This window comes from Rhinatrema bivittatum, chromosome 4, assembly GCF_901001135.1.
Source record: "Rhinatrema bivittatum chromosome 4, aRhiBiv1.1, whole genome shotgun sequence".
NCBI classification, from domain to species: domain Eukaryota; kingdom Metazoa; phylum Chordata; class Amphibia; order Gymnophiona; family Rhinatrematidae; genus Rhinatrema; species Rhinatrema bivittatum.
In genome coordinates, this window is record NC_042618.1 from 155,241,797 (window position 1) to 155,269,284 (window position 27,488).

Genomic DNA, 27,488 nt, shown 5'->3' on the forward strand with positions numbered 1-27,488 from the left:
TTGTACCTTTGTGGCTGCACTATATAGGAAGATGAATTCAAAATCCTTAACAAACTTATGCCAGTGACTGAAAGCTTTACATTAAAAATTACACATATTTATTTTTCCATGTAAATTAGATTCAGTATCTATGCATGGACTACAGAACAGGACCGTATTTTATTATTCTATGCCTCTGCAGTATTTCCACCTTCAGTTTTACTGGGGAAAGCACTTTTGACCAGAAAACCCTTACTTTTTACCCTATGATGATGGGTGGAAGAGTTTTAAAACTTACATAACACATTCAGGGGGCAAGAGCAGGAGGGGGATCAAAAAACTGAAAGATGGGTGTGTGAGTATGGAGATATGCTATAACCTGAGAAAACCCTTACTCTTTTTCCCAATGTATATATTTCTTTGCACAGATTTTAGAAAGATATTAAATGGCAAAGCACCACATATTTGCCTTTTAGGAGAAAGGATATTGGGCCCCTAACTGTCCCCACTCCTTGCACTGATATGATCCACACCCCTGTGTGTCTGAAGTAATGATAAAGCTTGGAACCCACAGGATGCGAAGGGTTAACTAAGCTCTGTGTACTATTTCTGGCATTGGAAACTTAAGGCTAGCATCCTGTCCTTGTCTACAGCGCCTAAGCTTTTGATCTTTCCTGTACTTAATTAACAGAAACAAAAATAAACCCAATACATAAATGTTCACTACTCCACAACAATGAAACAATCGAGGTTTATCTATTAAGCAAATAATTTCTCAATGTAAGAAATCAAAATCCATTTCCTAATACAAATGAGCACCATCCTAAATGAATTCCAATTAAAGGAAAAGATGAGGCTATCTTGCAGAGAGTGTCTGGAGTAATATAAATCCTAATTATTGTTAATGTTTTATTTCAAATGCCTGGCAACCCACTGGCATATCAGCAAGACAGTAAATGTATCCTTTACTGTAGTTTATTAAGGAACATGCAAATGAGTGGTGTTGAGCAATAAGGAATAATTTTTAATGATGATCTAGTTTTCATGGAAAAGTGGGTTACAAATAAATTTGTTTGATTGATTGAATTCAGAGATAACACTAGACCCCCATCTCCCTAGCCCTGAAGTACTCGTGAAATTTTAGATGACCCCCAAAGAAACCTTTGGTTCTCCCCCTAATCCGAATCCCCATTTCAAAACCCATTCTGAGGTTCACATTCCTCTGTGTTTCACAGCAAAGCTGGTCAGAACTGAAGTCAAACCACTCCAGTATGTGTCAGCACAACTGTATCTAATTCTATAGTAACAATAGTAAATACTGGCAGATAAAAAAACAAAATAGCCCATCCAGTCTGCCCAGCAGGATGTTTAGAGTTGTAACTGCAAGTCCATGCAGCTTAACCCCTTGCCTTCTTTATTGAGTTGTAATTGTTGCTCTGTGCATGTTAACCCCTTGCTGTCTGTTTATTGTTGTAATGACTGCTTTATGCTGGTTACTTCCTTGCCTTCCTTTTTCATTGGTAACTGTCCATTTAGTGTTCTTATTGCCACTCTGTGGAGGTTACTCCCCCATGTAGAAAAGTTACCACATGTTACCTCATTGCTTCATTTCTATGCTTTTTACCACTAGGATCTTCTGTGTTTGTTTCATGCTAGGGCGCTGTTAGCTCTGGTCACATGGGGCCCATGGCAGCTCTGAGTTTCCAGTGGCTGTCTGGCAGCGATAAAATGAAGATGCACTTCAGGGCCGCAGCTGGATCCAATGTAGCCTGCAGCCAAAGAAGAGGCCTGGTGGGGCAGCCACTGCCAAAGAAGAGGCAGGGCCATTGCAGACACCATCCTGTAGAGGCCCAAGAAAATTCCCAGCAGGGCCACAGCAGGATCCAGTGCAGTCCATGGACAAAAAAGAGGCCCAGCCACCACAGACCACATTCTGTGGCAGCGCTTGAAAAAACTGATGGGACTGCAATGGACTCCATCTTGCGGCAGCCCAAGAAGAGGCCCAGCAGGGTTGAAGAAGAGGCCCACAAGAGAGGGCGAGGCCTGGAATGAGATCGTGAGATAGAGGGAATGTGTGTGTGAGAAAGAGAGAGAGTATATATGGGACCATATGTGTGTGTGTGTGTGTGTGTGAGTATGCGAGAAAGAGAGAGAGGGACTGTGTGTGAAATAGACCATTTTTGTGTGTGTAAGAGAAAGAAATCAAGTACGTGTGAGAGCATACATGTGTGTGTATTTGTGTGTGAGAGAGAGAAAGTGTATGTGTGAGATCATATGTGTATGTGAGAGAGAGAGGGAGAAAGTGTGAGAACATATGGTTGTGTGTGTGTGTGTGTGAAAATAAGAGGGAGTATTTTTGTGTGAGAGCATATGTGTATGTATGCGAGAGAGAGGGAGTGTGTGTGTGTGACAGCATGTGTTTCTGTGTGTGTGTGTGTGAGAAAAAGGGAGTATGTATGAAACTATATGTGTATGTGTGAGAGAGGAGAATATGAGAACATATATATATTAGAGATGTGAATCGTGTGATCGATCGTCTTAACGATCGATTTCGGCTGGGAGGGGGAGGGAATCGGATCGTCGCAGTTTGGGTTTTTTAAATATCGTGTAAATCGTGTAAATCGAAAACCGGCACACTAAAACATCCCTAAAACCCACCCGGACCCTTTAAAATAAAACCCCCACCCTCCCGAACCCCCCCAAAATGCCTTAAATTACCTGGGGTCCAGTGGGGGGGGGGGGGAGGGGAAGGGGGAGGGCAGGAAAACCGGCACACTAAAACAACCCTAAAACCCACCCCGACCCTTTAAAATAAATTCCCCACCCTCCCGAACCCTCCCAAAATGCCTTAAATTACCTGGGGTCCAGAGGAAGGGTCCCGGTGTGATCTTTTACTCTCGGACCTCCGTGCGTTGTAGAAATGGCGCCGGCGCTACCTTTGACCTGTCATATGACAGGTCAAAGGTAGCGCTGGCGCCATTTTGTTTTTTTGTCCCCCGACGTCAGGAGCGTAGGAGATCACTCCCGGACCCCCGCTGGACCCCCAGGGACTTTTGGCCAGCTTGGGGGGGCCTCCTGACCCCCACAAGACTTGCCAAAAGTCCAGCGGGGGTCCGGAACGATCTCCTACCGCGAATCGTTTTTCCGTACGGAAAATGGCGCCGGCCATACGGCATACGCACGGCCATACGGCATACGCACGGAGGTCCGAGAGTAAAAGATCACACCGGGTCCCTTCCTCTGGACCCCAGGTAATTTAAGGCATTTTGGGGGGGTTCGGGAGGGTGGGGGATTTATTTTAAAGGGTTCGGGGTGGGTTTTAGGGTTGTTTTAGTGTGCCGGCTCTAATGATTTTTGACGATTTAAAATATATCGGACGATATTTTAAATCGTCAAAAAACGATTCACATCCCTAATATATATATATATGTGTGTGTGTGTGTGTGTGTGTGTGTGTGTGAGATCATTTATGTCTGTGTGTGTGTTTGAGGGAGTGTGTGTGAGAACATATGTGTATGTATATGATGACAAAAGATAAAATTTGTGTAGCTCTCTTCCTCCCCACTAATCCACAGCAATCTCAAGGTGACTAGAAATCAAAAGTTCCCAGGTATGAAGAGCAAAGGATTTGTTTATTCTGATTAGTTTTATTTACTAGGTGTTATTTGATGTGTCTTCTGTTTTGAAATATTTTATTGGTGTTTGACAAATTTTTAAACATTTTTATGAGCTATTCTATTTGTCACCGGTTTTTAAATATTTATTCATTTTTTAGTATGTTTTTACTGTTATGATTGATATTTTATATTTCTTGATTTTGTTTGCTGTTTTATGAGGAATGGTAATGTTTCAGTTTTACTATTGTTGCACTGCCTACAGAGTCTGACTTATTGTGGTTTCCAATTCAGTTTGGGGCGGATTTTAAAACGAGCGCGAATAGCCTACTTTTGTTTGCGCTCCAGGCGCAAACAAAAGTACGCTGGATTTTAGTAGATACGCGCGGAGCCGCGCGTATCCGCTAAAATCCTGGATCGGCGCGCGCAAGGCTATCGATTTCGTATAGCCGGCGCGCGCCGAGCCGCGCAGCCTACCCCCGTTCCCTCCAAGGCCGCTCCGAAATCGGAGTGGCCTTGGAGGGAATCCTCTAACGCCCTCCCCTCACCTTCCCCTCCCTTCCTCTACCTAACCCACCCCCCCGGCCCTGTCTACACCCCCCCCTTACCTTTCTCCGGGGATTTACGTCTCCCGGAGGGAGAAGTAAATCCCCGCGCGCGAGCGGGCCTCCTGCGCGCCGGGCCGCGACCTGGGGGCGGGTACGGAGGGCGTGGCCACGCCCCCGGACCGCCCCAGGCCATAGCCACGCCCCCGTACCCGCCCCCAAAACGCTGCCGACACGCCCCCCGAAACGCCGCAACGACCGGGCCCGCCCCCGACACGCCCCCGACACGCCCCCCTCGGAGAACCCCGGGACTTACGCGAGTCCCGGGGCTCTGCGCGCGCTGGGAGGCCTATGTAAAATAGGCTTCCCGGCGCGCAGGGCCCTGCTCGCGTAAATCCGCCCGGTTTTGGGCGGATTTACGCGAGCAGGGCTCTGAAAATCCGCCCCTTTATGTCTGCACATTTGTATTTCTACTTTATGGTTCCTTTATTCTGCATTTGATAAGGGTCTGCCTGTGTCTGCATATGTGACCGAGGTAAGGTATTCTACTAGCTTATAGTTTCTGTGTGGGGATCTATAGCAGCTTGATTTGTTTTGCTTTACTGACAGGAAGTGTATTAGTGTTTTAGGGACTGATGAAATATTGCAGTGTTGGCTTTTCATAGATAGGGTTGTTACTGTTGGAGTCTAGCAGTTAGTGTGTTATGGTAAGGCAGGTTTGCTATAGCTTGTGTAAACATTTTTTGAAGGGTTTTGTATTATTACACAATGTTCCTGGTAGCGGAGGGAGTTTATGTTGCTGTTACAGTGTTCTGCTCTGCACCCTTTGTTAAGGGAGTTTCTGTGAACAGAAGGTATTGTAGAACCTGAGATACAGGGTTTATATTTGGAATCTCGTCTATCTTGTGTAAACCTAGACTTCATTCTCTGATAGAATTTTTAATGATTGATGCTTCAAAATTTTAGTGGTAGATTTACTAGCTAGTTGAAACTGGCCAGAGGTTTCTTTGTTGCTTAGAAGTTCCTTTTCTCCAGTGATGCCATTGACATGCATGCCCAGCACCTTGCAACAATGGTGTAAAATGTTAGAAGTGGTACCTCCAGCTTTCTGAGCGGGGATGTTGTGTCTTGCATGGACAGAATTTGGTAAGAGGCGTGTATGGAAAGAGCCATTGGACCCCACCAGGATCAAACCCAGTCACAAGTTATATAAGATTACTCCCTAATGACAGTTGCATGGGAATGTAGAACAGAGAGGATTTGAGTGTCTAATTATGTGTTTTTATAGGATTCATCTTGGGGAGAGGTGGGAGGGGGCAGGCAGGGAAGCTGCTGATCATTATTGAGTTAATTATCAAACTCTCAAGGGGTGGGGGAAGAGGAGGGCCTATGGACCAGTGCCCCAGATCTTTTAGGTACCTACAGTAGTAGTAGTAACACCTCTCTCCCATGCTCATTGTAATTCCATCACAACTTTTGATTTCATTGCTCCATCTGGAAGCCATTCTAGGCATCTAGACTGGGATTTGTTTGTTTGTTTTGTATACTTTTCTTTTTATTGGAAGAACAAAGATTACAAGTAAATATAACATTGAGTAATATGCAAAGGCAGGTCTCTGAAAACTACTGCTACACATTGCTATAATAGCCAAAAAGGGAGATTTTAACATAATAACAAAAAACACTCAGAAAAATGCTTCTAAAATGAGTACTCACACACACCTTCCCATTCAGGAAGTCTTACAGAGTCAACACTAACACAACAGTAGTCCCTTGATTTATTCATTTATAGACATTTGATATTCCTGCTGCATCCAAACAGTTGAGCCACATGGAACTAGCAAAAGAATAGATAATAGGGGTGTGAATCGTGTGATCGATCGTCTTAACGATCAATTTTGGCTGGGGGGGGAGGGAAATCTGATCGTCGTGTTTTTTTTTTTTTTTTTAAATCGTTAAAAATCGTAAATCGGGGGAGGGCGGGAAAACGGCACACCAAAACAACCCTAAAACCCACCCCGAACCTTTAAAAAAAATCCCCCACCCTCCCGAACCCCCCCAAAATGTTTTAAATTACCTGGGGTCCAGTGGGGGGGTCCCGGCGCGATCTCCAGCTCTCTGGCCACGGCTGCGTTGAGAAATGGCGCCGGTGGCCCTTTGCCCTTATCATGTGACAGGGCAAAGGTAGCGCCGGTGCCATTTTGGTTCCTGGCTGCCGACATCACGCGTGCAGGAGATCGCCCCCGGACCCCCGCTGGACCCCCAGGGACTTTTGGCCAGCTTGGGGGGGGGCCTCCTGACCCCCACAAGACTTGCCAAAAGTCCAGTGGGGGTCCGGGAGCGACCTCCTGCACGCGGGCCGTATTGCCAATCTTCAAAATGGCGCCGGCGCTACCTTTGCCCTGTCATATGATAAGGGCAAAGGGCCACCGGTGCCATTTCTCAACGCAGCCATGGCCAGAGAGCTGGAGATCGCGCCGGGACCCCCCCACTGGACCCCAGGTAATTTAAAACATTTTGGGGGGGTTCGGGAGGGTGGGGGATTTGTTTTAAAGATTCGGGGTGGGTTTTAGGGTTGTTTTGGTGTGCCGGTTTTCCTACGCCCTATTTAACGATACAATACAAATGCCCCTGATAAATCGGGGGCATTTGTATTGTATCGTGCACTCTAACGATTTTGGACGATTTTAAAATTATCTGACGATAATTTTAATCATTCAAAAACGATTCACATCCCTAATAGATGTTATAATATTTTTGATCTCATAGGGCAGATGATCAATTAAAGGTGAATTTTAAAAGTCTGACGCACGCCAAAATCGGGAGTTTTGTGTCTATGTTGGGCTGGAGCCTTCACAGACACATATCTCCTTTGGCAAGCACACCTCACTTGATCTCAAAAGGGGCAGGACGTAGGCATGGTCTGGGTGGGGTGTGGGTGCTCCAGGGTGGGCCGAGAGATGAGCACATATCTTTTTATATGCTTGGATGCGCGCCATGGGCCGGCCTCTGTCATAGGAGCAATGAATGGCTGGCGCCATCTTAAAAAATGGCACAGGCCATCCATTGTTCCTACCATGTGACAGGGGCCGACCAATGGCACTGATAGCCCGTCACACGGTAAGGGCAAAGGGCCATCGGCACCATTTTGATTAGTGGCAGCCGATGGCCCGAGAGGGGGAGATCACTCCCGGGACCCTGCTGGATCACCAGGGACTTTCGGTAAGTCTTGGGGGGGGGGGGGGGTGTCGGGCAAGTCTTTGGGGGTCGGGAGGGTGGGGGGTGCAATTAATTAAATTTGAAGGGTTGGGGTGGGTTTAGGTTGGTTTTTTTTAATGTGCCCTTTCTCCCCCCCCTCCCGAAATACGATAAGAAAACCACATGAAATTTTGTGGGTTTTCTTATCATTTCGTTGCCCTCCCGAAATGCGACGAAATAGGAAATATTGTCTCTATTTCCTATTTCGACGCAAACGAATGCACATCCCTAGTAGGATCAGGATTTGCGTGCCCACTTAAAATTGGGTGCACACGGGTACATGGTCAGCCTATTTTATAACATACGCACACAATGGGCATGTACCAATGTACACATGGCAATGTGTGCCTGTACGCCTGTGTTAAAGTCACCTCCATAACTTGTCCCCTATTACATAAACTTAGCCAACTCTTTCACATCCTTCTCTAGGGAAGCTATTTTTTTTCATATCCAGAGGAGTAGTCATGAGAATGATCATTTGTTCAGTATAAAACATAACAGTTACAATATGTAGACACAGGACCTTTAGGGCTAGTTAAAAGTCAGATAAATGCAATATTATACAAAAAATCACTGAAATATGATCTCAAACTCAGAAAGTTATAATTTACAAACAGGTCCAAAACAACAATCACTCCCATTGGGTACCCTTTAGTATCAAGTTTCCAAGAAAAATGAATAAAATATAATGATGCAAGTTGGAAATAGGTTGACTGAGTGTAAAAGGACAAGCATATAAAGCAGTTACTGTTTACTTTGCTTCTGATACTCTAATTCTTTCAATGAATTGTTCTTTAAACAAATCTATGTACTGTATACTTATGTACTTGGGCGAAAGAGACAGAGATAACTTAATGGATCCCTTATTTAAAAATCAAAAAAGTTTATCATGTTAATAATAAAGAAGAATTCTAACTTCCTAAAGCTTTCTCCTGTCTGACTTCATCCCCATTCATTTGTTGTCAAAACAGGATTCCATATTTAACCTCTGTTTTATTCTTCCTCTGCTTCTCTTTTCTTGCATTGAATGATATGTTATTATCTCTGAAGTGTAGATTTCTGCCAAGCTCTCGGCACTTCACTGGTAGGAGTGTTGCCCACAACTCCAGAAATCTTTGTTAGAGCTGTAGAAATATAATGAATAGTAGGAAAGCTTGATGGCATCTGTGGATAGGAAGCTCATTAAGGACCCCAGCCCCTTGTTTTATTCCTAACCACACTTGCCCTGTGGGACTTCAGTGTCTTGCTGGATAAAGCCAGAAGGACTCATTACGTATAAAGCTGTGTTTAGAGAGCCCTGTTGGTCCTGGAATGCCTCTGCAAGTCAGGTAAAGAGCCTGGGCCTTTATCCATGTCAGGACAATACCAGCCACCTCGGAAATGTCATGGCTTTGAATGTAACTGCAGGTGTTGCTTCCCAAAAGACCCCCTGTACTCCCTCCTATGCAGCCCACAATGGACGAATAGAAAACTCACTCTGGTATTTCAACAAAGACTTAAAGAGAAATTGAAATAATAGGAACACAATTTTGGTACTTCCTTATTTTTTTTTCCCATGAATCACGGACCATGACTAATACCTTAAGAGTAAGAAAGCATCCTAACTCCTACAAGGCATGTGTAGAAAGAACTAAGTGTCACAAAAAGAGGCTTCCTGTCCTCACCTTGTCTAAAGGCCTCAGTTCATTGACTAGCAAAGCTTAACCACAGCAAAGTAAAGCCCAGCACATTAGAAATCTTAGCCCTGGCCCACTGCTGAGGGACAACCATTTGCTGTGACAATATTTATAGTCAGTGGACAGGAGGCCGTTTTGCCCCATTAATAAATTCCAATACACTTTGTATTGTATTATGTGCTATGGTAATATGGGACGCACAGGTGAATGTGAAAAATATCTCCTATGCTAATATTATTATATAGTCAATGGTATTCATTGGAATGGCATGATTCTCATCTGTTTAGGGCCAAAATCGTCTGGAGGTCAGTTTGTGCTAGAGGTGTAAACAGATATTTTTTCATTTTGCTTGTTTTTCATTTAGGTTTTCATTTTTGTAAAACATTTTTTTGTCATTTGTTTAGTTTCTTTTTGTTTATTTAAAACAAAAGAAATGAAACAAAAAGAAAAATTGAAAAAAACAAAGGAAAAAAAACAAAATAAAATTTCAGCTTCGCAGTCAAAACGCCTCACTCCCAGACCCTCCTCCATCTTCCCTACCCCTACCTCAGACCTTCTTGTTGAGAGTTTCTTCATGGGGCAGGCGTGATTCTAGTCCCTCCTTCTCTGCAGCTGCTGCTATTACAAATGATGCTGGCAGACTGAGGCCAGCGCAGTTGTACATTTTTACCATACAGAATGGCTCCGGCCTGTGCCTGTGCCTGTGCCTGAGACTGAACCTGGTCAGCACCATTTTGTAAGGCAAAAATGTACAAGAGTAGTGACCTCGGTCTGTATTAGCAGCAGCTACAGGGCAGGAATAATTGGGGACGTTCAGGAGAATGTCTGTGAGTGAAGGATTTTTATTAGGTGGCCTTATATTATTTTTTTTAAAACAAAATTTGGTTAGTTATTTTTTTGTTTCATGTTAAAAATGAAACAAAATGAAACAGGAAATTCAGTTAAAATGTTCCATTTCCAGTGTGTGTGATTAAGTTTAATACATTACATCTTATGCTTAAGGCTTTAAGGTGGTAGCTTTCAATAGGACTACAGTGCTTTATCTGCAAATGGCCCTTTAGAAATCTGCATGACCAATGCACACGTGAGCTATGCGTGTGCACACTGTATGCATGTACATTCATGGGCATAGGTGAAAGGTGTTCCATGAGGAGGGGCTGGGTGGAGTTGGGACTTTCCCCCATACGTTTTGATTTTTAAAATATGCGCTTAAATTCACTCCATAAAAACTACATGTAGTTTTGCCAGGATCATTTTCAAAGCGGCCTTATATGCATAAGCCCACTTTGAATATCGGAGTAATTTCTGTACATATTTGCTGACTAACTTATGTAGGAAGCTACAAAATTACTGCCACAAGAGGCTAATGAAAAAAAAAAAATCTTTCTGTGGACAAAACACAGAAATGGTCTTTTTTAAAAAAAAAAAATTGCACCCCCCCCCCCCCCCCACACTGATTGCTAGTAAACTTATGCGCATATGTCATGTTTGCATGTAAGTTTACGTGGACTGAGCAGAGGTGCGCCTAGAGGTGGAGCCGGGGTGGGGTTTGGACTTGTGTGTACACTTTTGGATTTTAAAAGGTATGCATGGAAATTTTCATGAAAAATTTGTGCAGACCATTTGCTAGGTGTAACTGGAGCAGGTAGTTTTGCTGAGATCATTTTCAAAACAGACTTAAGTGCAGCAGGCCATTCTGAAAATTGGTGTATGTATTCAGAAAATTGAAACGTGAAGCCAGAAAAAGGCCATATAGCCTTTCTAGTCTGCCCATCCGCCCAACTAATTTAGCTTTACAATTCCCATCACTCCCTCAAAGATCCCCTGTATTTACCCCATGTTTTCTTGAATTCAGACACTGTTTTTGTCTCCACCACCTCTCCTGGGAGGCCATTCCATGCATCCACCACCCTCTCTGAAAAGAAATGTTTCCTAAGATTACTCCTGAGTCTACCCCCTTTCACCTTCATCCCATGACCCCTCGCTCTAGAGCAGGGGTGGGCAATTCCAGTCCTCGAGGGCCACAAACCTGTCGAGGTTTTAGGATATACTAATGAATATGCATGACATAGATTTGCATACAACTGAGGCAGAGTGCATGCAAATCTCTCTCATGCATATTCATTAGGGATATTTATTTATTTATTTATTTATTTAAATTTCTTATATACCGGCATTCGCGATGGGAGTCGCATCATGCCGGTTTACAAATAACAAGGTGTGACAAAAGAATAAATACTTAATAACTTAAAACATTAACATGTGATAGAAGAATAAGGTAGCAGTTACAATAAAACAGGGATAAAATGCAACTTGGAATGTAGAGAAGGCAAAAGAGAGATTAACAATGAGATAACAAAAGAATAACCAAGGTAAATAAAACCAATAACCAATAACAACCAACAATAACCAAAAAAATAACCAAGGTAAATAAGGATATCCTGAAAACCAGACTGGTTTGTGGCCCTCAAGGACCGGAACTGCCCACCCCTGCTCTAGAGCCTCCTATCTATTGAAAGAAGCTTGTCTCCTGTGCATGGAAATCTTGGGGGTATTTAAATATATTTTATCATATCTCCCTTATCCCGCCTTTCCTCTAGGGCAGGGGTTTCCATCCTTTTTGGGAGCGTGGACCCCTTTTCAATCTCTAACATTTTCATGGACCCCCACATGCTTCTCTTTCACTTTTACTGCAGTTATGTGCCATATATAGAAAAGTGATTAATGTAATAACAAAGAAATAATTATATATACACAAGGCTCATTCATAATATATCAAACTTATTAAATAATGCTTACTGATAGAAATGGAATACATAGAATTGCAAAGCACAGCAGCAAATGTGCTTCAATAACGTGTAGTGAAACTACAGGCAGCCACACAGCTGGATCTAGAGCAACTGGGGGGGGAGGGGAATGGACTGGAGGAGGGAGAAAGACAGACTGGTAGAGCTGGACTAGTGGAGGGAGAGAGAGTGGCAATAAAGAGATTGGTGGAGGGAAAGAGAGTGAGAGACTGGTGGGGATGGACTCATAGAAGGAGAGAGACTGGTGGAGGGAGAGACAGATTGGTAGAAATGTACTGAGAGAGAGAGAGAGACAGACTTGGTGGAAATGGACTGGTGGAGGGAGAAAGAGAGACAAACTGGTTGAGATGGACTAGTGGGGGGGAGATAAACTGGTGGAAGGAGATGGAGAGAGGGACTGGTGGAGGGAAGAGAGAGAAAGATTGGTGGGGATGGACTGTAGAGAGGGAAAGAGACTGATGGGTGTGGACTAGTGGAGTGGAAGAGAGAGAGAGAGAGATTGGTGGAAATGGACTGTGAAGGGGGGAGTGAGAGAGACTTGCAGAATGGACTGGTGGAGGGAGTAAGGACTGGTTGGGATGAACCATGAAGCAGAGACAGAGACTGGTGGGGAAGGGGAAGGAGGGATGTTTGAGACGTGCCCACATCGCTAAAAGTGAGTTGTGGAGAGAAGTTTGGTGCACATATGTCTCCCAACCCTCCTCAACAATATGGTATTTATTATAATTATTATTTAAAGAAAATCATCTCTGAGAGGGAAACCACTGTATTAGTTTGATGTTGGAAAGGTTTTAATGGCTCTCTCCACACCTGCCTGCTACCAAATTCCATACATGCAGAGATAGGACACCCCCACTTTTAAAGCAAGAGGCATGGCTACAAACATTTTGCACCTTTGTCACAAAGTGCTGGGCTATGTCAGTGGTATATCTGAACAGAAAGTAACAAATAAACCCCTGGCCAGTTTCAACCATCTAAGAAAACTACCACCAAAATTATTCAAGTGAGTTAATCAATAAAACCTCTTCTATATAGGAGTGGGACAGAATCCCAATATAAAACCTACACTTAAGTCCTGTATTCATAGAAACTCCCACAACAAAGGGTGCAGAGCAGAACAAGAGCCCTTTCTCTTACCACTCAGAGCTGTAGCTAGGAAATTTGGCACTTATGGCAAAGTGAAAAAATGTGCCCTTGCCCTGTATGCAACATGAGTTCAGCGTAGAACTCAGGCTGACCCTTACCTAATGCAGAATAAAGGGACCATAAATTAGATTCAGAACCATGCCAACAAAAATGAAAATGGAAACCCAAGAAGCCAGAATTTAGGAGTAGTGCAACACAGGAGAAAGAAAACCAGAAATAGAAATGCATTTCCACTTCTACTGAACAAAATACAAAGATAGCAAAACTGACATATTCCTCTTTCTAAAAGTATAAATAAAGTGGGGTTCTTTTTCTACATTTTGTTATGTGGGCATTTTATTTGGTTCTAGTCTCTCTTTTTGGTCTTCTACGTTCATTTCCAGGATCTCTTTTCCATTTTCTATTTCTTCTCTTTCCTCCTGTCTTCTTGTCTTCCTTTCCTACATCTGTCTCAGACATTGATCGTTTCCTTTCATCTTTTTTCTCCATTTCTCATTTCTCTACCTTTCTATCCACTCATAGCTAAATTTCACCTCATCTTCACCTCTCTAATCCGCCAGTCTTCAGTTTCCCTCTTTGCAGCTCTCTCCTACTTACCAGCTTTCTGTCTCCCATCCTCACCCCATCCCATTTCCCTTTATGTCTCATACTTTCCTCAGCCTCCTATTCTCCATTTTTCACTCACTCCCTAGTCCTCTATTTCCATCCTCTTTACTTGCACCCTCCCCAACCCTCATCTACCTTCCTCAGCCTCTAATCCCTTCACTAGCCCAAGCTCTTTCCATGTCACTCTGTCTCTCCCTGTCCCTTTCTTGCTGTAACTTACTCCTTACTGAGCCTCCTATTATCCTTCTTTCACTGCCTTCCAAACCTCATTCCCACTCTCTCCTACCTTCACAGCACCCAACTCCATTTCTAGTACTCCAGGTCATTCACAACCTTACTCATTCCTTCCCCAGGCCATCTAATACACCCACCACTCAACACCCAATTGCAGATTCTGTACTGTCTGCTCCTGCTTAGTCTCCAAGTCCCTGATGTCTATGTTGTGCCTGTTGGTCGCAGACATCTGCGCCCTCTATTGCACACCTTTTTTCTGCCTGATTCAGTTCCTTTCGGGAAGATGGCTGCCTCTGCTTCTCCATGCTGACCACTCCGGCATCCCCGGTCCGGCATGGGTGATTGCATTCGCCATCTTTCTCCCGGAGTCACTTAGGGCACGCGCGTGCACGCAGCCCTGTCCTTTACGTGCTTCATGATGGGAACCTTGGTGGCGTCTCCATAAAATGATGCCACAAGCTCTGGTATTTAATCTCCATTCACGATTCCGTATACGAGTTAGCAAGGAATCCTCCATGCTGATCCCTCTGCAGTACCAGTTGCTCCCGCTCTGTGTACTCTCGCTCTAAGATGACTTAGATACCCACTCCATGGGGGCCTTGCCTCTCTCCTCTATACCCTTTGAGGTTATCTACTACCAACAAGGATGCCTAAGGTACCTGCTCCTCGGGGGCCTTTTTTCATCCCGGACCTCCTCTCCTCGGGATTTCTCTTCTACTACAACTGCCAGCATCAGAGTGAGTACTACTGCTCCAGTTCTGCTCTGCAAAATGATTACCAGCATGGTTAAAAGGGGAGGTGAAAGAAGCTATTTTAGCCAAAAGATCTTCATTCAAAAATTGGAAGAAGGATCCAACAGAAGAAAATAGGATAAAGCATAAATGTTGGCAAGTTAAATGTAAGACATTGATAAGACAGGCTAAGAGAGAATTTGAAAAGAAGTTGGCTGTAGAGGCAAAAACTCACAGTAAAAACTTTTTAAAATATATCCAAAGCAGAAAGCCTGTGAGGGAGTCAGTTGGATCGTTAGATGATCGAGGGGTTAAAGGGGCACTTAGAGAAGATAAGGCCATCGTGGAAAGATTAAATGATTTCTTTACTTCGGTGTTTACTGAAGAGGATGTTGGGGAGGTACTCGTAATGGAGAAGGTTTTCATGGGTAATGATTCAGATGGACTGAATCAAATCACGGTGAACCTAGAAGATGTGGTAGGCCTGATTGACAAACTGAAGAGTAGTAAATCACCTGGACCGGATGGTATACACCCCAGAGTTCTGAAGGAACTAAAAAATGAAATTTCAGACCAATTAGTAAAAATTTGTAACCTATCATTAAAATCATTCATTGTACCTGAAGACTGGAGGATAGCAAATGTAACCCCAATATTTAAAAAGGGCTCCAGGGGCGATCCGGGAAACTACAGACCGGTTAGCCTGACTTCAGTGCCAGGAAAAATAGTGGAAAGTGTTCTAAACATCAAAATCACAGAACATATAGAAAGACATGGTTTAATGGAACAAAGTCAGCATGGGTTTACCCAGGGCAAGTCTTGCCTCACAAATCTGCTTCACTTTTTTGAAGGGATGTGGTGGCCACAGCCCCATGGTATTTTTCAGTCTTCAGACGCTGTTGAGATGGGTGCACCAGCAGCCTGTCGGGCCATCTTTGATCTTCAGCCTCTGGCGGAATAGTTGCACCATTGACACTGCTGCCTCCTTCAGTCTTCTCTGGCTGGAGTGTGCTGGTGTCCTATTGGTCCTTTTCTTTCACAGTGCAGGATTTCTTCGCTCTGTGGTCACTTCCCGCAGATCTCCTATTATGGTCTGGCAGCCCCCTAGAGGTCCTCGGACCACAGGTTGAGAACCACTGCTCTAGGGTGTACATGTTTAGATCTTTAAGTCGGTTCCTATATATTGACTTTTCTTTAAGCGGAATATTAAATTCTCATAAATAAATTATTGTCCTATAGCTTCTGAAAGGGAAATACAATGTCAAGAAATAATTTTGCATGTAAAACACTCAAGGAAAAGAATTCTGTGGAGCTTTACCCAAAGAAAACGCCCAACATTTTATTTAGTTTAGTGCCTATATTTTCTTGATTGATTCATTTTTTTCTGAGTGGAATGTTTTCCTTTCCCAAGGATGTAGGAATTTAAATCCTTGGGCAAAGATGCGCAAATGAAAAATTCTGCCAACACACTGAGCTAACTGACTTGTAGGCTTTCAGCACTCTTTTGCCAATTTCAAAACTGTGCTTTTTTATGTTTTGTAGGGATGTGCAGGGAAAAAAATGTGTTTTCATTTTTCGTTTCGTTTTCGGGAATTTCAGTTCATGGATTGCTTGATTTATTTCATTTGTGTGAAAAAAATAAATTGAACAATTAACCCCCCCCCCCCCAAATAGCCTCCTACCCTCCTGGAAAAACACTGTGGCCAGGATCCCCCCAGACCTCACTTCTGGTCCAGTGGGGAACCGCCATCTCGGATTAGGCTGAAGCCTTGGACTTGCATAGGCCAGGGCATTGGCCTAGTGCTAGGTCTGACATCTTGGGCTTGCATATGCCAAGGCTTCAGACTAACCCTAGGCCCAAAGCCTAGACCTCGGCCTAGGCCAGTCCACAGATCCAGGCCGGACACCGTGGCATGGCCCGAAGCCAGGTCCTGATGCCTAGGCCAGTGCCTAGACCCAGGCCCAATATCATGGCCTGGCCCGGAGGACAGGTTCTGATACCTAGGCTGGGGCCCAGACCTAGGCCAGGTCCCAATGCCTAGACTAGTGCCCGGACCCAGGACCAACACCATGGCCTAGCCCGGAGGCCAGGTTCTGACACCTAGGCCAGGGCCTGGACCTAGGCCCTGGACCCAGGCTTGATGCCATGACCTGACCAGAAGAAGGGGGCCTCACACTGGTGCCTCAGCCCAAACCCAGGCCCGACCAGGAAGCCGGGTCCTGACACTGCGGCCTTGACCCAGATCCAGGCCCGACACTGCAGCTGAACCCGGAGGCTGGGTCCCAATGCCTGGCCCTTGGCCCAGGATCAGGTCCAGACCTCGGAGACCAAGCCTGGGAGCTCCTCTTCAGGCATTCTCTTCTTTCTTTGGCCCATAGCACAATGATGGTGTCTGCTGGGGTGACTGCCTCAGAGTTAATTAACTCTGGTATGACCCCAGTGGATGGTGTCATTTGGCTTGCAAGTGCCAAAGAAAGAAGAGGCAACCCAGGCCTGGGTTCTGAGGCCTGGGCCTGAATATGGGCTGAAGCCCAGGTGTCAGAGCCTGACCTCCTGGCTGAGGCCCCGGGTCAGGCCTGGGTCCAGGCCTAGGTCCTGGTATCAGGACCCGGTCTCTGGATTGAGTTTTGGCATTGGACCTGGTTCAAGGCCCTGGCTGAGTCCCCAGTGTCAGGACCCAGCCACCGGGCCAGGTCACAGGGGCCCCTGTCGAGGACCCAGTATTGGGACTTGGCCTCCAGGTTGGGTTGCACCATCATACCTGGGTCCAAGCCGAGGCTATGACTTTGAGATCCAGCCTCGGGTCTAGGCCCAGGCCGAGGCTCTGGCATTGGGTCCTGGCCTCCGGACCGGGTCACAGTATCAGGCCTGGTTCTGGGTCCTGGCTGAAGCCCCAGCATCATTCTCCAGCTCCCTCTGGGCCAGGACATGTGGTCGGGCCTGATTCCGAGCCCCAGCTGTCATGACTCGGCTTCCAGGTCAGGTCGCAGTGTCAGTCTATTGCCCTGGCATCGGGAACCGGCCTTTAGGTTGAATTGCAGTGTTGGGCATGAGATCTGGGCCCCCCACCTATGCTAGTGCCCTGGTGTCAGGATCCGGCATTCAGGTCGGGTCACAGCGTTGGGCCTGGGTTTGGATTTAGGTCCTGGCATCAGGACCGAGCCTTCGTCGGATACCTGACGGATCAGGTAAGTTTTTGTTTTTTTAAGCTTAATTTTCGGGGGTCTCGGCTGAGGCCCTGGCATTGGCCTGTGCCTCTGCAAAGACCTGGCATTCTGCTCAGGTCTCGGCTGCGGCCCCTGCTTTAGGCCTTGTCCCATTCTCTAGGTGTGACCCCAGCTTCGGTTCTACATCTAGACCCAAATTATTAGTTGAAAACAAAATGAAAGAATAAAATTCATTTCATTCGTGGGGGCCTCCCGATTCTTTTCATGGTCCCCAAATGAAACAATTTAGCCTTATTTGTCACATTTTTCATTTTCATTTTAAATGAATGCACATCCCTATGTTTTGTCCAATTCTGCATGACTTTTCATAAGCTACCTTAGTGTTTGACAGAATCTGTGGCATGTTCCCTCCATACATCCTATGAATTTGGACATTGTCCCCTCAGTGTCTGCTCTCTTTCCTTGTGGTCCTTGAGCAGGTTGGTGAGCCAAATGTAAAAGACAACAACTCAGCACAAGGCTTAAAGTGAATGAACCATTTCAGAGAGTAGGCACGAAGAAGAAGCTTCAGGGAAGCAGCTTCCAGAACCACATCTAAGCAAATCTGAGACAGGGACAATAGCACTGCTGGTATGAGCTCTTTACTGCATAGTCTGTCAATATGCTTCATTTTGGATGCATTTTAGTGAAAAACAGCTCCTTCCTGACAGATAATTTTTTTTCCCTATAAAATTCATGTCTAGACTATAAGTAGGGCATTGCCTTGAGCTTTCTGGAATGGTGATTAAAATCTGTAAATAAATCAATCAATCCTGTTCATGTCTTGATTCGTAAGGGGACGACAATGTAATCAAAGTCTTTCCAGGATATTTCTCACTCAGATCTCCTTGTTAGAGAGAGAGTTTAGGGTAGGATTAGAGAGAACTATATAACTTGACTGTTCAGTCTGGAAATCCGGCTGCTGCAAGGGGTTTGCTCTTTAGAATGCAAGAAAATAAATAAATAAGTAAATAAATAAATTAATAAAAGAGAAACAGAAGCCAAGGGTCCATTAAACACTTTGCGATGGCAGATTCAGGATGCTTCAGTCACTTCAGAGGCGTTGCCATCGCCTTGTCAAGTAGAATTGCTTGAGCAGAAGCTGCCAAATGACGGATCATAATGGCTGTAAATTTAGCCCTTTTGCTAAAACATGCAGGAAAGAGAGCTTAGTGTTGTTCCTGTGAGCAGCATCTGTATCAGCATGTTTTAGACGGGTCCGCGGAAGAGAATTTCAGTCCTCTGCTGTACCCATTATTGCCTCTCAGTGCAGGAGGCTTGAGGCATCACTCCCTGTCAGAAAAGCAGACGTTTTGGAAAATTTGCTCTGAATTTCCTACATAACCCTTGTTTTTCTGGCAGGGGAATGGATTCCAGAGGACAAAGTAATCAGCCTTAGAGATCACGTTAGGGGTTCAGGGTGTGGCAGAAGGGCACTCACTCTGAGCCATGGCTAGAGGAAGCAGGACATGGAAATAAGGAGGATGAGGAGGTTTTGAGCCGGTAAGCTGAGGCCCACTGTTGCATAGACTGAGGAGCTGTGCATATAGGGAGAAAAAAATAGCTGGCATATGGTGCTCTGAGCTCCAGGCTTCTTGCAAAGGGGGTGTCCAAACAAAGCCTGCCATCACCACAGATATGGTTTTGAAGGAAGTGGGAGGTCAGAGAAGGTTCTGTTTGAAGTCATTTGGAGAACAGCAAGATGAGTGATGCAGCCATATGCAGGCAGAAAGCTAAATAGTGAAAATATCTATTCCTCCCTCTCCCCAATGAAACATTAATTTCAATGAAATTCCATTCCAGCACCAGATGAGGCAAAACACCTGGATTGCTTAAGTTACAAACTGTTAACAGATTTTCAAAGTTTTTAAACAACTCTGTACTCATCAGTGACAAGGTTAGAGTAGCTTTTACACTAAATCATGGGGGAAAGCTGACAGTTCCTCAGGAGTCATGGTTTGGAGTGAGGTTTCTTTAACAGATACTTTCAAAAGTCGGAAATTAGATTATCCCAGTAGAGAGTGTGATAGAGGCAGTAGTAGTCCAGGGGCATTTCAATAAAGAGCAGACAGAGATAAATGATTCCAAACTATCCATATGAACTGCTAGAAAAGCTGCAAATAAAATGTTAAGAAAACATACCTTGAATTGTTTGTCTATAAATGCCAGAAGTCTAAAAACTAAAATTGAAGAGTTGGAATGTATGGTACTGAACGAAGATATAGATATAACACACATTTCAAAGACTTGGAGGAAGGAGGTCAAACTTCTAGAGGAAAGATGCTGTATGGATGGAATAGAATCAAGCAGGATAAAAGTCATACAGGAGACAAAATGCACTGTGGAATCTATAGCTAGAAATTCCATGTATGATGGGGATGAGTAAAAGAAATCTAAAAAGCTAACAAATTAGGCAACAGAATAATAATGTGAGATTTCATTACCCCAATATTTATTTGGTAAAGGTCTTATTCTAAATGCCATAAATGATTACTTCATGGACAGCTGTTCCTTGAACTGATAAAGGGGGGACTATTCTAGATCTAATCCTCACTATGACACAGGAGCTGATGTAAGAGATAATGATGGTGGGGCTGCTTAGCAACAGAGATCATAACATAACCAAATTTAACATAATCATTTACGGGAGGACATTAAGGAAAACTGCTGCAGTAGCATTTAACTTTAAAAAGAGAGACTATATAAAATGAGGAAATTAGAAAAAAAAACCTAAAAGAGCAGTTGCAAAGGTTAAAAGTTTGCATCCAGTTTCAAAACACCATCTTGGAAGCCCAGACCAAATGTTTTCTATGCATTAAATAAGATAGAAGATCAAATGACTGTTAGCATATTAAAATGGTGAGATGAAAAAGGCTATTAAAGCCCAAAATATATACTTCAAAAACTAGAAGGTGGATCCAATTGAAGAAAATAGGAAAAACCATAAGTACTGACAAGTTAGATGCAAAGCATTTATAAGGCAAGCAAAAAAAATAATTTGAAAAGAACCTTTCTTGAGAGGCAAAATTCAAAGTAAACAGTTTTTAAAGTATATTTGCAGTAAGAAGCCTGTGAGTCAGTTGGACGTCTAGATGACTGAGGAATGAAAGGGGCATTCAGGGAAGACAAGGACATAGCAGACAAACTAAAAGATGCTGGGTTTCATATTAGGAAACATTGGAATATTTTATTCCCTTTAAAAATTTTTGATGAGGGTCCGATTTTTGCAATCAAAAAACGGAGAAGTCTGTGGGACAATTTGAATCAACGGGGCATAAAAGGTGATGTGCCATCCATATATGGCCAACAAATGTGTGGGTCTTGTTCAATTTGCTGCCATGCATTGATTATACAAAGGTTTCAACATTCTAATTTGAAGCGTCCTTATATACTTCCTGATTTATTTACGTGTAACACTGCAGGAGTAATATACGCAATTTTATGTATGTGTTCACTGATTTACATTGGACAAACTACAAGGTCGGTGAGATTGCGTATCATTGAACATAAAAGCAGGACTAGAATGTGTAAAGAGGAAGCACCTTTAGTTAAACATTGGATGGATCAAAACCATGCGGTGGAGCAATTGAAGTTTTTTGTGGTGAGGAAAATAGTTTTAGAGCAGGGAGGTGATTTATCTTCAATTTTGAGACACGTGGAACAAAGGTTCATTTATGAGTGGAACACGAGTTCTCCCCATGGACTTAATGGCCCGATTGAATGGGCGGCCTTTCTTTGATTAAGTTGGTTTATAGGGATTTGGAGGTTTCCTTAGTGATGGTTGTTTGCATAAGTGATAGATTGATGTTATTAATGGTTTAATGAGATACCCGTGAGCTATATAAGTGTAGAGATAGATGCCTGTATTGTGTCACTACCTGTGGGAGGATTTCGTCAGTTCTGGTTGTTGACGTGAGTATGCGATCGGTTGGATGTTTGCTCAGGTAAGCGTGTTTAATCTCCTCGGTTATTTCAAATTGTTGTTGTTGTTTTGGTTGCAGTATATGCGACTGGAAGAAATGATTTAAAGTATTACCTTTTGAAGGAGTCGTTAATATATTTAAATGGTATTTGAAGATAAGAAAGTTATTTAGAGACCTGGGAATTGAAAGGTTTCAGAAGCGTATATGTATGGTCGCCATGGTAGGTATGATATAAGGTTTGAATGGTTTTTATTGTGTGAATGAGGGTTTTGAGCTGATATTTTAACTATAGTATTTTTTCTGCTTTAAGTGGATTCATTGGTGAGCATAGATTGGGCGAAAACTATCCCTGAAGAAGCCCGTTGTCTACGGGTGAAACAAGGATCTCTTGTCAGATGAGTCCATTGGACAGTGCTGAGTCTACATTTGGACACTGGACATTGGAAGTGACCATTGAATGTGTTTATTTTTAAGAGATGGTATACCCAGTGATCCATAATATTTATAGTATTTTTGGGATGATGTGATTTTTTGTATAAATTGTTTAAGCTGTTTTGCATATGTTATAGCTTCACTATTCAGCGACTGTTACTGTATTTTTGAATGGTATGTTTATGCACATTTTTGATTAATGGGGGAATATGTAATCAAACATTTGTGGGCATTATACATTGTATGATGTGTTATTTTAATGGTTGTGATTGAATGGTGTGTATGTGGTGAGTGTGTGAGCTAGATAGTATTTATTGTCTAGTTAGTATTTTTACTGTATAGTCTCATGAATAAAAATGTTTGCACAGATTTATGTTTGACGTGTTATAAGATTTGTGTGTTCTCTTATATGGTTGTTATTGTATGGGTTTCATATTAGGCATCACCACCCAGAAAAAAGATCATGGAATCATTGTAACATCACTTTGATATCCTTGGCCCAGTGTAAGGATGCTTCAGCCCACAACACCAGTGTATTTTGGTGGTCATAAAAACAAATTGAATGCTATCAATGGTAACAACCACATCTTGAGTATTGTGTGCAGTTCTGGTCAACCTATCTTAAAAACGATAGAACTGAACTAGAAAAGGTACAGAGAAGGGTGACCAAAATGATAAAAGGGATGGAATTGCTCCCCTATGAGAAAAGCTAGAGGTTAGGGCTCTTCAGCCTGTAGAAGGGCTGGACAAGCAGAGGTATGATAGAGGCCTATAAAATCCTGAGTAAGATGGAATGGGCAAGCAGGGAATGATTATTTACCCTTTTTAATATTGATAGGAGTAGGGAACACTCCATGAAGCTAATAGGTAGCAGATTTACAACAAATCTAAGAGGGAGGCACTAGAGGGCCAAATACAAGAAGGCCATGTATGAGCTCTTTTCTCCTACCTCCTGTGGTTTAATTTTTGTTTTTTATCCCTTGGTTTGGTGGCTGATGTGCGTCCCAGCATGCATTCCCTGTATGGCCTCCGACAGTGCTTGTTTTGAATAGAATCACTGAGTAAAGTGCTGAGACAGGGCAGCTGTGTGCAACTGTCTTTGTCCTACTGGGGATAGAGAGGTTGTTAATGATATTCCCTGCTTCCTCTACTTCAACTACAGATGTGCTGTTTGGAGACCAAGGTGATTTTGGGCAGCTGACTGCGTTATATTTTTCTTTGACTCTGAATATTGTTTGCCGGGTGTGGGAATTTTTGGTTCTATTTTGTTCTTAAGGTGTGTCTTCTTTGGGGAAACTGGGTTGCATTGATCTCCTAGCCATGTGATTTTGATACCTGTTTTGGCCTTTTGTCTTTTTTGAGCTTTGATTTTTTTTTTTTTGTCTTTTTTCTCTTGTCTTGTGCTCCCGTATCTTTCCCCTTGTGTTTTATTATAGTCAAAGCCTTCTTATGTAGCCATCTTAGCCATGTTTAACAGATCCACGAAGGGATCCTAGGAGCCTGTTGAACTGCCTGCTGAGATGTCAAGTTCTAGATCATCGATGGATCCTAAATAGGGCTCAGACATTAAGGTGGCAGAATCTATGATCTCTGAATTGGTCAAGGAAATTAGATTACTTTGGTCTGATATTAGCAGCACAATCACCAATCTTAAAGAAGAGACTAAATGTCTGAAAGAGAAGGTTTCATTGAATGATGTACATATTGGAGAGAAGATTGACTCCACTGCTGTTGGCTATAAAAGGACAAAGATTGTTGAGAGAGTCACAAGAGAGCTTAAGGAGCACCGGGATGCTGGAAGGGGTAATGCAGAGGTCAGGATTCCCAGAGAATTGGCAGATAGAGTGCCAGTGATAATATTCCTAGGAAGTTGATAATCTTGTCACACTCCTAGGAACCCTACCACCTGCCTCCTACCCTTCCCTGGCATCTGCCCCCTGAGGATGTGGGAGATGGGTGAATGGTGAGGGTCTGTGTATGGTGTATTCTTTCAGGCCATAGCAAGGATATTAGGTGCCCTAGTCAAAACTTGCAATCATGAGCCAACCTTACCCCTCCCCTCAGCCCTCCCAACACACAGTTAAAAATTATGCATTTATTTTTAAATTTCTCATAAACCATTTTCTTGAGCCAGCAAGAGAGATTTTACATGAAAAAGGACATTCCAATTATGGTCTTCTAAGATAGAAATACCACTTACAATAACATGTATATTGTATTTACATGCACTGCTTGGTGTCAACCAAAAAACTCTGAAAAACCATCACTTGGAACTCATATTGTATTAGGCCTATTGTAATGCATGTTCGGTGTGCAGTAAACCAAGAGTAAACTGAATTACAATTATAATATAGTAAACGCCCATATCAAAACATCACTAACTGCCAGAACTCAAACAGTAACAACCTTATTTATGAAAAGACAATGCCTGAAATATTACCCCAGGTCCTAAAATACGAACACAGCACCTGTTAGGAAAACAAAACAAGCCAAACTACACACCAGCAGAATACCTTACCTTACCTTGGTTATAAATGCAGAACACAGATAGAAACCTCACCAAATATAGAATAAAGAGAACATGATAATAAGCATAAATGTGCAGACAAAAACTGAACTGGCACCACAAACCAGACTCTGTATGCAATGCAACAATGGAAAAACAGAAACAAATATTTCTCATAAAATAAATCAAGAAATATAAAACATCAGTCATAATAATAAACCATACTAATAAAAAGAAATGTCAAAACAGCTTACAAATAGAAAAATACCTGATAATTAAACTCATATAAACTGTTAAAACATTTCTCAAAAAACAATTAAATATTTCAAAATAGCAGACACATCAAGTAATACCCAATAGTCAAACTAATAAGGATAAAACATTTTTCTCATTCTCTATACCTGGGAACTTTTGATTTCCAGTCACCCTGAGATGAGTCTTGGATTAACTGGGGGAGCAGGTGATACACAAACTTTGTTCGCTTACACACATGCTCACTTTCTCACGCTCATATGCTTGCTTTTTCACACACATATGCTCACACTCATGCTCTCTCTCTCTTACACACTCAATTCTCTCACTCACCCCTTCCCCTTCTCACTCCCTCAGATCTTTTCTCCCTTTACTTCCCTTTTGACATACCCCTTCCCTTCCCTCCACTCTCATTACACCTCTTCTGTTTTTGTACTCATCCCATTCCATTCTCCTTACTTCACATTCAAGTCATTCCCACTCATTCAGTTCCCTTTCCTCACATCTTTCTTTTCCTCTCAATCACTCACCACCTTCTCTTTCCTCCTCATCACACCCCCTGCCTTTTCTTACCTTTTGACTCACTCCCACCTCCCCTCACTTCTTTTTTAACTCACCTCTCCCCTTTCCTTCCCTCCACTCACTCACATCCCTTCTGTTCCCTCTCACTCTCTCCCTTTCCTATACCTCCTTTTTGACTCACCCCTTCACTCAGCCTTACTTTCCCATTCATTCCCTGTTCCTCCCAGTAACTCACCTCCTATCTCATACCCCCTGCTTTTCCTTCCCTTTTGACATCTCCCTGTTTTTCTTTCTCCTACCTGCAGTCACAATATGGAGCTGCCATACTGGTCATGTGCCGGCATCGTGTAGAGCCTTCTTGCAGGTAGGGATTGGGAATCTTGCCAGCATCTCATACTGACCTACTGGCATGACTCAGGGCCTTCTTCTTGCTGGTGGGGAGCTCTGCCAGATTATCGTTTAAATGCGCTGGCGTTGCTTGGGGCTTCTTCTTCCTGGCAGGGTGTGGGAACCCCTCCAGCACTTTATTATGTGTGTCACTACTTCTTCCTTTATTCTTTAAGAAATTTAAAGTGAGGAGGCCACTGCAGGGGTGTTTTGGGGAGCACATTCTGATGCCTCAAATTTTGCCACTTGAGGCAACTGCCTCACTCTGTCTCATTACAGAACCTCCCTTGTGTGTGCTTATGAAAAGTTGTGTGTGCCTATATGTATGTTTCTATGTCTGCCTGTCTCTGTATGTGGGAGCATGAGAGACAAGGCTTTACAGATAGAGCATATTAGTGAACAGTACCCAGAATTGCACAGGTTATCTGGTCAATCACAGCCTAAGTGTGTGTGCTTGTGTGTATGCTCCTGTATGTTCTCCTATGTGTGTGCTCCTCTGTGTGTGTGCCTGTTCCTATGTGTGTGTGCATGGGTGCTGTGAGTCTGGAGGCATGTGCCTGTGTGAGGTTTTTATGCTGGTAATGTGTGTGTGTGTGTGTGTGTATCTGCCTGTGCCTGTGGCACATTTAAAATTAATCGGAGAAAGTTCTTTTTCACTCAACGCACAATTAAACTCTGGAATTTGTTGCCAGAGGATGTGGTTAGTGCAGTTAGTATAGCTGTGCTTAAAAAAGGATTGGATAAGTTCTTGGAGGAGAAGTCCATTACCTGCTATTAATTAAGTTGACTTAGAAAATAGCCACTGCTATTACTTGCAATGGTAACGTGGAATAGACTTAGTTTTTGGGTACTTGCCAGGTTCTTATGGCCTGGATTGGCCACTGTTGGAAACAGGATGCTGGGCTTGATGGACCCTTGGTCTGACCCAGTATGGCATGTTCTTCTTTTCTTCTTATGTATATATATAAGCCTATTTGTGTGAGTGCCTTTGCCTGTGCCCATGTGTGTGCCTGTGTGCCTATGTGTATGTGCGACAGGGCTTTGCAAACAGAGCATATTGTCTTTGTACAGTGTATCACCTGTTGGCCACAGACAGACACAGCAGTGTTACTGACTGACTAACACAAACCTTTTATATAGAGAGTTGTATATATATTTGGAGGGGTGGGTACTTATGTGATGGAGTGACCCTATTTTCCCCTGTAACCTGTGTGGGACCAGGCATTTAGCTTGGTCCACCTTAAATCCTACAGAGGGAAAGAGTTATGTGGGTGGCACACTGCTGGGAAGGGAATAAGAATGTGAGCCCAGCTGAGATCAGGAGGCCCCTGCGTTTCCAGGAGCAAGGAGCTTCTGATCCTCTCTGAAGTAGTGTTGTGAGTACACAAAGGTGGGTAGTCTACTGGTAGTATGCTGATTTTCTGTTCATGTTAGTAAAAGTTAAGATTGTATTAGAAAAGGTTGGAGTCAGTGTAGTTTTCTGCTCCAGCCCAGAAGATTTGCTCAGTCATCCACACATATGGTGTCAGGTTGGACATTTTTTTCTTTAGCTTGGCACAGAAAAAAAAAGTCTCCAAGGGGAGAACAGAGAGAAAAAAAAAGTGTGTATATCCCTGCCCAAGGAAGGGGGCTGGGACAGAAGAAAAGTGCTGCAGAGCACTGA